This window comes from Anolis sagrei, chromosome 4 (assembly GCF_037176765.1).
Source record: "Anolis sagrei isolate rAnoSag1 chromosome 4, rAnoSag1.mat, whole genome shotgun sequence".
In the NCBI taxonomy this organism is placed as follows: domain Eukaryota; kingdom Metazoa; phylum Chordata; class Lepidosauria; order Squamata; family Dactyloidae; genus Anolis; species Anolis sagrei.
The window spans coordinates 56,746,967-56,760,336 of NC_090024.1; positions in this window are offsets into that span (position 1 = coordinate 56,746,967).

Below are 13,370 nucleotides of genomic sequence, written 5' to 3' on the forward strand. Positions count from 1 at the left end.
GGCTCCCTTGAAGGGAAAAAAGGAAAGAATTCCAGGAATTCTTAACCCTGTTGCTGAAACCCAAGATCCCTTGAAGGGAAAAAAGGAAAGGATCCCAGGAACAAAAATGGGAGCCTCATAGGTTCTTCATTGCCACCAATGGGCCAGATCTAGCCTCATTTTTTGGTTGCTGACCTAAAACGGCTATCCGGCTACCCACCAATATTTGGGAGGTGTGCAAAAATTGATATGGGTATCTACCAGAATCTGGCCAGCAGAAACGGGCTGAGGTTCAGCTGAACAAAACATTAAGGGGATGTTGAAGAAACTGGACATATTTGGCTTGTTGAAGAAAAGACCGATGAATGACATGCTCAGATTTTTAAAAATATGTCAAAGGTATCCACAAAGAAGCAGATGAAGGGTTGTTTTTTCCTTCCTTAGAGGATAGAACTAGGTCTAATGGGTTTAGAATTAGAAGGAAGCTAATTTTATTGTTCAGCAATAAAACCAGTTGTTTAGAAAGGTGATAAAGTCTCTGTAAGTGCCTTCAAAAAGAGGCAGAAGATCCTGCATTGAGCAGGAGTATGGACCTGGTGGGCCCCTTCCAACCCTATGATTCTATGACTGGGTCTGGTGAACTGGTAAACTATGAACAATATTCTATACACAGGCATGGACAAGCTTCCACCCTCCAAGTGTTTTGGACTTCAACTTCCCCAATTCCTAATAGCCAGCAAAATGTCTGGGATTTCTGGGAGTTGAAGTTATAAGCACCTGGAGGGCTGAAGTTTGCCTATGTCTGTTCTAGACAGACTATTTCTTCTTAATATCTAATTGTCTACACACAAATGGGATATTTAAATAAGAATGCACATCTTAGAGAAACACCACACCTGCTATGAGATGGATGCACCATCAGTACTACCATGAAATCTACATAACAGTTATTATGAATTGTTTTCCATTTTTTCAATTCTTGGCTTTTTTGAGGTTGACTTATCTCTGAATTGCTTTCAGAATGCCAAGATAATATTCTATAAAGATTTAATAAGACATAATGAGAAACAGAATTTTATGACACATACTTCCAAAGCCCTTTTCTGTACTACTACCTCAGTTAACACTGGGACTTTTTTGGTAAAAGAAAATCCTGTTGGCTCTGAACATAACTAAATGGTGATTCATTTTACAATGTCAGATTTATCTAAGCAAGAGTCATTTATTTAAATCTTTCTACTCCTTTCTACTCTACTACATATACACGCAAAACAATGCTTTCTGGTATTTAGTATTTATGAACCTTCGAGAACCATAGCAGAACTAATTTGGCACATTACCTTCTTGTCGTTACTTTTAGAAGACAAGTTGGGAATACCAACAGCATTTTGTAGTAGAGGGCTCCTTGCTTAGCATCTGGAGCCCATATTCAGCAGTGAAATACAACTTGAATGCCTGAGAATGTGCTTCTGCACGCCACTACATTTAACATGTGTGGAATGTAGGAAAGGAGAAGGAATAGAGAGAGAAGAAAGAGAACAGTCAACAAGCGCACATTAATTTTTGATTCTTTCAAACAATTGCACGCTCTCTTTCAATGCGAAGTCCCTCCAAAATGACTCAAATAAGAAATTAAAACAATATATTCCAACTACCGTTAACTGATCTTGGAAGATGATCCAACTACAACTAAAGCAATTTAATCCCTAAAGTAACAACAATTTAGAAGAGGGGCAAAGTGCATGCAGCTCTTCAGATATTGAAGGAGTGCAACTCCCAACATTCTTCATTGTTGATTATGTTGGCTAAGACCGATGGGATTTACAGCCTGACATCATCTGGAAGGTTATATTTTACACTCCTGGTTTAGCAAGAAACATAAAAATTCAATTCACATTTTTTTAAAAATTGAAAGCAGAATTTACATCAAGAAATATTTTAAATGGATGAAGATGAACCTATGTGAGTACCAGAGATAAGTCATCATGAAAAGGTGCTAGCCAAATAAATGAAAGCTGGCAAACAAGGCATCTCTATTTATTCTAAGACCTGAGGATATTCGGATATGTATCATCTAATAGCCTGGTTCCAAATTGTTCCTAGAATTCTGGAATTCAACAACTGTATTTCAAACTGGATCTAGAAATGAACATGCAATGCATACAATTAGTATATGTTTGCAAGAAACATCAAGCTAGAAACTTTTTTCTGCCAGTGCTGTCTTCAAAGGTAATTCTGCAAAAAACAACAAAAATATCCATTCTGCTTTCAGTGCAGATAAACATTCACCACAAACAAGTTTTTTGTGTTTTTTTTCTTCCATGGCAGAATTTCACAGTGTGCTCAAATACCAGGAAGAAATTGTACTAAGCTCTGAATGGTCAGAGATCCATTTTGAGCTGATAAAGAATAATTATGAATATTCTTTTTATCCTGAAGCAGAATGTCTTATGAGTGCTAAGCAGGGAGGAACCACCTCTTTCGAGGTCTTCTGATAAAGCTTTTCCTATCAACATTAGTACCTATTTTGATCCTGATCATAATATTTTATTTCAAATTCGGTCCCTTTTTGTTTTTGTGCGTATGTGTCTGTTTTCATACCATCATTTTTAAAATTACAATCTTTCTGCTTTCTTCCAAAGTTCTTTCCATCTTTTTATGTGTGCGATGCATAAAAAATTCATCTTGAATTAATTCCATTTTATTTTAAGTCACATTTCTTATTTCTTTGTCTGTCCACATATTTTATCATTGCTCAGTTTTATCTGACTCTGTGTAGAGATCTTCAGTTCATCTGTTTTCCCTTTGTATGTGTGTGTGCATATGGCCTGTGCGATCAATGAAAAAAATTACTAAATTAGGAACAGGCAGAAATTAATTTCTAAAGTGTTTCTAAAATATCGTATGGGTCAGTATTATATTATTATATCACTGGACCCCACTCAATTGGACAACTATCGGCCTGTTTCCAATCTCCCCGTTTTCGGCAAAGTCCTGGAATGTGTGGTGGTTTCTCAACTACAGCTATTCTTGGAAGACATGGATTATCTGGACCTGACACAGTCTGGTTTTAGGCCAAGACGTGGTACAGATGGCGTCCAACTCTGTCACTCCTTTCCACCTGCTACTAGGGAGGCTATCCAGGTCCTGAACCAGTGCTTGGCCGCTGTAACAGTCTGGATGAGGGCAAACAAATTGAAACTGAATCCAGACAAGACAGAGGTCTTCCTGGTCAGTCGAAAGGCTAAACAGGGGATAGGGTTACAACCTGTGTTGGATGGGGTCACACTCCCCCTGAAGATGCAGGTTCGCAGTTTGGGAGTAATCCTGGACTCATCACTGAGCTTGAAACCCCAGGTCTCGGTGGTGGCTGGGAGAGCTTTTGCACAATTAAAAGTTGTGCGCCAGCTGCACCCGTTCCTTGGGAAGTCTGACTTGGCCACGGTGGTCCATGCTCTGGTTACATCTCGTATAGACTACTGTAATGCTCTCTACATGGTGTTGCCTTTGAAGACTGTTTGGAAGCTTCAAATGGTCCAAGGGGCGACAGCCAGGTTGCTAACAGGAGTGGTGCCCAGGGAGCATACAAATCCTCTGTTGTGCCAGCTCCACTGGCTGCCAATTTGCTACCGAGCAGTATTCAAAGTGCTGGCTTTAGCCTATAAAGCCCTAAACGGTTCTGGCCCTACTTACCTGTCCGAACGTATCTCTCCTTACGAACCCTCTAGGAATTTAAGATCTTCTGGGGAGGCCCTGCTCTCGGCCCTGCCATCTTTACAGGCTCGATTGGCCGGGACGAGGGATAGGGCCTTCTCAGCGGTGGCCCCTCGGTTGTGGAATGCCCTCCCCTGGGACATTAGATCAGCCCCCACCCTCTTAACATTTCACAAAAAAGTTAAAACTTGGCTATATGAGCAGGCCTTCCCAAACGCAGTGTAGCTATGAAACTCTGATCTCAGAACGGTTGGACAATGACTAATTAATGAAATGCTGAGGACTTATGGTTTTTTATAATGTTTATTGATGTTAATTGTAATGAATTTTTAAATCTATGTTAAATGTTTTAATGTTTAAACTGGCAACAGGAAACCTGGCTCTCCCTTATTTATTTAAAGAGGAATGGCTTCTTTGGTTTCACCCCATTGGTACAGTTTGCTTGTGCTAAAATGAAACTGACTTTGAGACACTTACAAGGCTTACTGAATTTTAATGAAAAGTCATAGATGAGTCTTTTGATTCTTGGTTTTTTTTTTTTTTTTTGTGTAGGTACCCCTCATGTTTCTTAATATTGCTTTGTATGTACAGGTCTTATGAAATAGATCTGACATATGAGGCACAAACCACAGCCCCAATATATATATATATATATATATATATATATATATATATATATATATATATATTCTATCTTTTATGTGATATGGCAGGTTGGTGTATTGTCCTTTTGTGGCTCATGTTTACATTTACTAATCTAATATAGTGTGCAACCAAGCATTATATAATAAAGTTCCTTTATCCCCAGTCATGCAAACAGCTGATGGTCAGAGTACATGATAGCAACAGAACTGACATGAAGGGGATATCGGTGAAATTCATTGTGAAATCTTCTTTGAAATGAGTGCCTTCAGTGTCAAAGGACCAGCATCCTCCTTTTGCCACACTACCTTCCCTCAGTGGAATCTGTGGTTAGTAGGAAAGTTTGTGCAAAACTCACTGTAAGTTTATGGGTATGTTTCTGAATATTCCAGTGGAAAATATTGCATTACTACTGAAAGCAGTGGGGTAAATATATGAGAGTGAGATAAATATATGAGAAAGAAGAAGTACATGTAAGTGGCTTTGCATTTGTATATGTGTTGAAAATGCATATATATATATAGATAGATAGATAGATAGATAGATAGATAGATAGATAGATAGATAGATAGATAGATATATAACAGGCTGAATATCCTTATTGGACATCTGTAGGGATACCAAGGTGCTTGTTTATAAAGCTATTGTCCTCCCATCCCTGCTGTATGCCTGCAAAATGTGGACTGTCTACAGACGTCACATTCAACTCCTAGAACATTTCCATCAGCACTGCCTCCATAAAATCCTGCAACTCTCTTGGGAAGACAAGCGGACAAATGTCAGCATGCTGGAAGAAGCAAAGACCACCAGCATTGAAGCGATGGTCCTCCACCATAAACTCCACTGGACCGGCCACATTGTCTGGATGCCTGACCACTGTCTCCCAAAGCAGTTGCTCTACTCTGAACTCAAGAATAGAAAACAGAATGTTGGTGGGCAGGAAAAGAGATTTAAAGATGGGCTCAAAGCCAACCTTAAAAACTCTGGCATAGACACTAAGAACTGGGAAGCCCTGGCCTGTGAGCGCTCCATTTGGAGGTCAGCTGTGACTAGCAGTGCTGCAGAATTTGAAGAGGCACAAATGAAGGGCGAAAGAGAGAAACGATCCAAGAGGAAGGAGTGTCAAGCCAACCCTGACTGGGACCACTTTCCATCTGGAAACCAATGCCCTCACTGCGGAAGAAGATGCAGATCAAGAATAGGGCTCCATAGTCACCTGGAGGATTATCCTACTCGGACAATGAGGGATCACCTAAGTAAGTAATCCTTATTGGAAATCCACAATACTTCAAAGGCAAAACTGACCACACAGATAATGACAATTTTGCTACTTGCTGCTTGAATATACAAATATTTTGTTTCATACACAAACATATTTAAATATTGTGTATAACATTGCCTCTATGATATGTATATATTGTATATGGTGTATATCAAGCATAAATGCTATTCAGTTTAGAATCCATCACTTCCTCATTTATGTTCTCTCACCACTTCCTGTGTTGTCTGCCTATTTGCAGCCTCAACTCAAATAAGTAAATCTTCAAAGCGCATCAACTTTTGCATCACTCCAGTAAAGCAGCAGTATGCAAATTGACTAAATTCATTGTATTCACATGCATCCTAGCAGAAATGAACACTAATCAAGTAGTTACACTTCTTTAAATTAACCTCTTGCAAGATTGCTGTTGTGAAATTGAAAACAACATGGCAAGTGGACAGATTCACCAGTATAGATGGCATGTGAGAAGAATGGGACAATGACATGGATTATCTTTCAGCATTACCACATTTTGCCATCTAAGAAACCTTACACAGATTTGCAAAGATAAGAGGTTTATAGCTTCTATATATATCCTTTTAAAATTACACACAGGAGTGCCTAGGAAATTTCTCTAAAAGAGACAATTTTCATATAAATTACACAAGAAGTACACGGCAAAAGAAGGAGAAGCAAATTATTCCTCACTGTTCCACCAAAAAATTGAAGACTCCATTATCATAAAACATTCCACAATTAAAAGTCCTCATTCACAGACATATGTTTCAGCCCTATAACTAATTTTGTGTGAAACTGTTGAAGGAAAGTGACATAATCATAAAAATGTGGGATCCTTCAGTTTGTTACACCAGACTTCTGGGTTGTATTTTAGAAGCTTTTCCAGGGCATATTATTAACCTTCCTGGCTATCTAAAAATGAGTTTAATAGCATTTTTCTACCTCAAAGGGATATTGTGTGACTGAATTAATTAGATTCAGACTTACTCTAATTTTGCATTTGCAGTAAGGATAATACAATTGCCATAGGAGTTCCCCCCTCTAAATTCATCCATAGCCAAATAATTCCCCAAAAAAATGAAGGAAGAAAAGGAAAATGCCATGTCCAAATGTCCAAAAATGCTGACACACTCCTTACCCACAAATTATATTATCAGATTTGAAATAAATTCTGTTTAGCTTTCTCTGTAGGAGGACAATTATTCTCCAAGTGAATTATGTTTTAAAAGTCACAGTTACATCTGTAAGGTGCACACAATTTTAAAACACCCTCAATGAAAACTTCTAGATAAGGGTAATTTATGTTGAAACTCTGTGTGTGTGTGTGGTTTATATGTGGAATTTTATGTGAGATTGTAAATAACTGCCTCTGCAAGTGTGGAAAGAAGATAAAAAGGTAAAATGCATTTTAAAATATCTGATTCCCTCGAGACTATAAAAAGTAGTGAAACTTCTTCACCATTTGACCTTTAAACTATGTATATGATTCACCTTGAAGTTTAAAAGTAGTGAGTTTTAAAAAGCCAAAGAAAAAGAGATGAATGGAGCAAGTTCAGGATTTCTCCTCTCATTCTCCCATCTTTCCCTTAGCTCTTCTTAGGCTGTTGAAAGCAGTTTGTTGTCCTACCTCAAAATACACCAAATGAGATCAAGATTGCTTGACTGTTAGCAAAACTAAAATGATGGTAAATTTGATAAAGCACCTTTGTAAGACCTCCCCTACAGTTCTATATAAATTCCAGATTATCTGCTTTGAACTGGGTTATTTGGCAGTGTAGAAGGGACCTAAATTGTTGGCATTAGATAAGGGGCCAGAGGATTCTGGTAGGAAAAGATCTCTAAACAAATGCTCTGTCTTGTCCATTTTGTTTCTGCCACCTACCTTTGCTACCTTCCATTTGACTTTATTTATCTAATCTTCCACAACTGCATGGAAAATTAATATATATAAACAATTCTCACCTAGTGGCAATTAATCCCAAAGTGTTTCAAGCAATTGTTCTAGTGAGATTTTTTTTCATGGAAAAGAAAATAGTATTTGTGGAAAAACTTAGCAATTATGCACACACAAAAATGGCCACTTGGAAACATGTGTAAAAAAAAAGTAGCATGCAAATTTTGCATTCAAAATTCTGGCTTTCTACTGAAGTATTAAAAACCTCCCCCCCCCCTCCACAAAATTATATTTTTTGCACAGAAAACATTGCTTTCAGATGGTCATAATTTCATTGTGTGCACATTGGTTTGTCTTAAACATGCATTTTAAACAGAAACACATACTTATCTGGAGATGTGTGGATTTTGCACACACAAAAAAACTAAAATACATCCCATGCATATTTCTCCACAAATATTTTAAGATGTGTAAATAACTGGATTAAACACTTGATATTATCAGTAATGACTTATTTCTTTTTAGCTTGCAGACAAATCATAGCAAATAGTCTTCTACAAAAGCCCTTTGTCTCACCCTGGTCATTCCACAGATATATAAACCCCTTTTTTCCCAGCTCCAGCAGACCTCACCTCTGAGGATGCTTGCCATAGATGCAGGCGAAACGTCAGGAGAAATGCCTCTAGAACATGGCCATATAGCCCGAAAAAACCCACAAGAACTGAGTCTTCTCATTCCTACCCAAAACATGATAATGAACTAAATTCCATTGTTTATTACTGGGACAATAGGAAATAGTGTGTCTGCTTTTTAATATTTATAATACCTTTCTTTAAAATTATAATATCTTAGCATTATTTTAAAACCCATATTTATATAATAGATATACTTATCTATATTTTGTAGTCTAGCAAGAATATCTTTTCATGTGCTGCTTTGAAAAACTGTCTGAAGTAGTGGCCTCAGATGACACAAGTAAATTAACACATACACACATTCTCAAAGATGATGTTTTCCAGCCCATTGTTTTATTTTAAGTTCTATCTGACATATCACATTTGTATCATTATATCTCTAAAGGCTAAAACCTAAGATTTGCTGGCACAGAATATAAAGTGATGTATTTTCATCTTTAACGTTCCACTCTGCTGTAAGGAGATGGCAACCCACTCAGCTGTGTGTGAGTAACAAGAGCTTATTCACAGGATGTCTGACTCATTCGCAATTGACCCTTGTTTGCTGTGACGGAAACTGATTTGGGTTTATTGCCCATTTACCATATTCTCATCCAGTCTCAAATGGACAATTTCAATATTCTCTGATCACTAGTTGCCCCATGGCAGGTCATGCATGACAAACAACATAACAGACCGAGCCCACTTTGCATCCACTTGAGAAAAAAAATCCATTGCATCTGCACAATACTTAATTTCTGACTCATTGCATGAAACTTTTGGTTGAAAGCTTCAAGTGCTATTATCATGGTTTCACTTGACAAAATGGAAGGCCAGGATTGTTAATGTGCAATGGGAAGGAAATAAAAAAATAATTTTATCTGAGTGGCCTTGTTCAGCATATAGCAAGACTGTGAAGCTATTGCTGGAGCACAATATGCCAGAGATCCTTTTTGGGAATGAAGCTTTAATAGTCAAGATTATTCTCTTAATAACTTCCAAATAGCATTCTAACAGCCATCAAACAGATATCAACAAACACAACTATACAGGAGCATTACAGGTAAAAAGGTCACTGTTACAGAATTTGTACTTGTATGAGCACCCATAGGAGCAGTTAGAGACCTTGGGGCAGATTTTTAACAGAAAAACAATGAAGTAAAGGGTAAATCCCTCATCTCATACCATGGCCCTGGTTGGGAACCTCACAACTTGGGAGACAAAAGAGAGAGAGAAAGAGAAGGGGCATTTGTAAGCATGCTTTATAGTAGAACTAGGAAGTAACTTGTTTCCTTTGTTAACTAATTGCAAGAGAAAATAGGATTCAGTTGTCATTCTTGTTGTGCACTTTTAATTTTTTTCTGACACTTGGTGACCTGAAGTGGGTCTCACAATCAGTCTCCATTGCTGAACAGGGAATCAAATGGAGTTACTTTTTGCTTGTGATGGCTATTAGGCCTGTGCGGTTTCGTTCGTTAATTCGTTATTTCGTTATTAATTCGTTATTTTTACCACATCCGACGCGATTTCAAAACACATTTTTAAACCCGGAAGGGTTTAAAAATATCGAAACAGCAGCCCCATATATTTTACGAGCTTCAGCTTGTGTCGTTAATGGGATGGAGGCTGCTGAGTGCTGCTGGTGCCTGGGAGCCAATCCGGCACTCCCAAGCACCCCAGCAGTAAATGGGGCGGGCGGGGCGAAGGGGTGGCGCGAGCAACACAGCTGGGCGGCGCGAGCAACACAGCGCCATCCAATCGGCTCCGGCTCCTGCGCCTTCCTCCTCCTCCTCCTCCTCCCAGCTGTGTTGCAGGAAGTGCCAGGAGGAGGAGGAGGAGGGCGCAGGAGCCGGAGCCAAGCACCCCAGCACCCCAGCAGTAAATGGGGCGGGCGAGGCGAAGGGGCGGCGCGAGCAACACAGCTGGGAGGAGGAGGAGGAGGAGGAGGAGGGCGCAGGAGCCGGAGCGCAGGAGCCGGGGAGGGGATTCCTGCAGCGCCGGCTCTGCCTCCGTGGCCGCCTGAGATGAGACCAATACCATCTGATTGCCACAAATTGAAGGCTGCATCCATCCAGGCTCTTTTGCTGTGAGTTTTCAGGGCTGTATGAGTGTATGACCATGTTCCAGAAGCATTCTCTCCTGACATTTTGCCCACATCTATGGCAGGCATCCTCAGAGGTCTGTTGGAAACTAGGCAAATGGAGTTTATCTATGGAATGTCCAGGGTGGGAGAAATGAAAGCCATTCAATGCTAATCAAGGTGACCATTACTGCAACATTCACATTTACAAAATGTTTTGTAAATATTTACGAAATTTCGTAAATAACAAAACATTTTTTTGGAAAGTTTTGTAAATATTTTAAATATCGAAACAAAAAAACACCCCAATTACAAATCGATTTTAGAAACAAATTTTTTCTTGATCAAACAGGCCTAATGGCTATGGCTGTGAACAATTACTTTTCATTGTATGGGGCCAAGTTGTCTGCATGTTGTTCATCACTAGATGTCTAGACAGTTTCAGTCTGAAGAGTGCATTTTTTGGTATTACCTTTTGGAATTTTTTCAGAATTTTCAAGGTACATTCTCATGTGAGTGAACAACACAGGTTTCTGGCAAGCTCCCTCTTCACGATGCTTTTCCCATCACATGGGAATATCGTCACCCCCATGGAAGGCATCCCGTATTGGGGTGAAAGTGTCCAGCAATGCTTTCATCCCAGTTGGGGGTGTGACCTACACCAGAAGTCAAACAATGTTGTGTGATGATGATGGTTGAAGTTGTTAGTCGATTAGCAGTGAATAGCCTAGTATATTGCAATAACAATCCAGAATAAAGACATGTTAATTATCAGAGTAAAAGGGTAAAACAACTACAGTTGTACCTCTACATTTGTGGTTTTTACTTCTTTGGATTGAATTTGATGAAAACATTTTTTTCTATGAATCTCTTGGTCCTCAATTTTGACTCAATGGTCAACTTCCTCCAGTGATATTGGAAAACCTAGAGATTTCTAGAGATAATCTTTTGAGAAATCTCTAGTTCCTCCAATGCAATTCTATGTTCACTTTCTAGGATTAAGCTGACTACAGTATAGAGTTGTACTGGAAAATCTAGAAATTCCTAAAGAGATGTTTCCTCTTGAAAAAATAACCAATCCTTTATTTGCCATTTGCCTCTGATTCCAGTGAATGCGGAAGGATGACTGTAGTTCATTTTAAAAGTAACTGTCCAATCACTATTTAAAAGTATGTATCTAATACTATATGTGATCTGATGCTGGGGAATTTTATCCTCTATTATAAATTGGTTTGTGAGAAAAAGAGATAAGCTAGTCAGAATTCAGCTCAAGCTCTTCACATTTATCTTCTGGCATCACTGACTTTCTTTAATGTACTATTACCTTTTACTTAACACTGCATAGTGTATTGGTGGAATGCATTTTGTGGCCACCACAGTTCTATGTTGGCTTGAAGCCTCATTAAATGGTCAATGTAGACTTGCCTGTGGCTCCAACAACACTGACCATTTAATGCAGTTTCTAGCTGGTACTGAAGAAAGTGGTCTCACTGTGCATGGGAAATCCTGGAAATAGTTTCAAGCCTGATTGGTGATTACAGTGATGTGCGTTAACAGCTTTTGTTTTTCATGTTTTGTGTTGTCTGTCCACTGTGGTTTGAAGTTAACTTCAAACTGCATTAAATGGTCAGTACAGAGGAATGTTTTTGTACATCTACACTGTAGAATTCATATATTTTGATATTATTTTCACTGCCATGAAAGTATTATCCCATGTGGAATCATGGGTGCTGTAGTTTGGTGAGACACCAGCGCTATTTGACAGAGAAGTTTAAAGACCTCATAAAACTGCAACTTCCATAATTCAATTAAAATATGGATCTAGATCCTGTCCTGGGACATGTAGTCACGATAATGGAGCTCTATCCATGCAGCTATATCTCCTAGAAGTCCGAAAGCACCAGCTGTATAGAGATATCTGAGATGCTGGGGAATGAAGACATGAGTAAGAAATCATCCATCCCTCTCCCAGCATTGAAGCATTTTGTGACAGGCAGCTGTGACATGACCCTGCAAGGGAAATCCAAGTTAGTGGCACTGCCTGGTTTTCAAGATAAGCTTTGATCACCCTTTCAGTTGTTGCTATTAATTTGTGGATTCCAATTTTTATGATATAGTAAAACTGATTTAAAACATAATAAACACTTTAAAAATGCTAAAACATATTGCTTTTAAAAAAAAAACAGACATATTAAAATCAACAGACTTATTGCAGATCCTTCTGCCCCAGCCAGTTAAATACTGAAGATCTTGCAAGCAAAGAGAGAGCGCACGGCCTGTCTAATTCAACCCCCAGCATGCCTCCTTTTCATCTTCTCCCATGTTTCTGATTTCTAATGGTAGAGAAGCAGTGGTTGCAGCTTCTGGGAGAACCCTATCTTTCTAAGGGATAAAACTCTTCCTCTGTGCTCAGAGAGATCAGAAAGATTGTTCCTTCATGGAACCATGCCATTAATGGATGTAGGGGATTTATTCTCATCAGTTCCCATCAAACAAAAGTAACCTGAGGATAGTACTGCATTTTATTTTTTTTCAGTACTCACTTTCTTTCCTTTTTACGTATAAAAATATGGATTTTACACATTTTCCTAAAACAAAATTGAATGGAATGTTTTCTCATTTGAACCAACCACATTCAATATTTATTTATTTATTTATTTCTAGCCTAACCCATAAATCAATAAAAATAACTTGAAGCAACCAAAGGCAATTCCAACACAGCCATTTAATTCAGCTCACAAGACTTTAAAACAATCTCATCAGACAGACACAACAAAACTTTCCATCTCACAGAATGAAACACAGAATGAAATGTTTATGTGAAGGGCCAGGTTTTGAACAGGTCTGAAATAAAAATGATATCTGCATCAGTCATGTCTCCAAAGGAGAGCATTCCACAAATAGAGTACTACAGCTGAGAAAGCCCCCCCCCCACTCCCCATTTCTCACATGCTGTATTGATCCCAGTGTTTCAACCAGAGTGACTTCTCCAGTAACTCTTCATGACTGGAAATAGTAAGTCCTAATTCATATAATCATTTCCAGCTAGGCAGGAGTCATTTAATCACTTGGATTAACTCATCAGTCAACAAATGATTCAATGAGTCT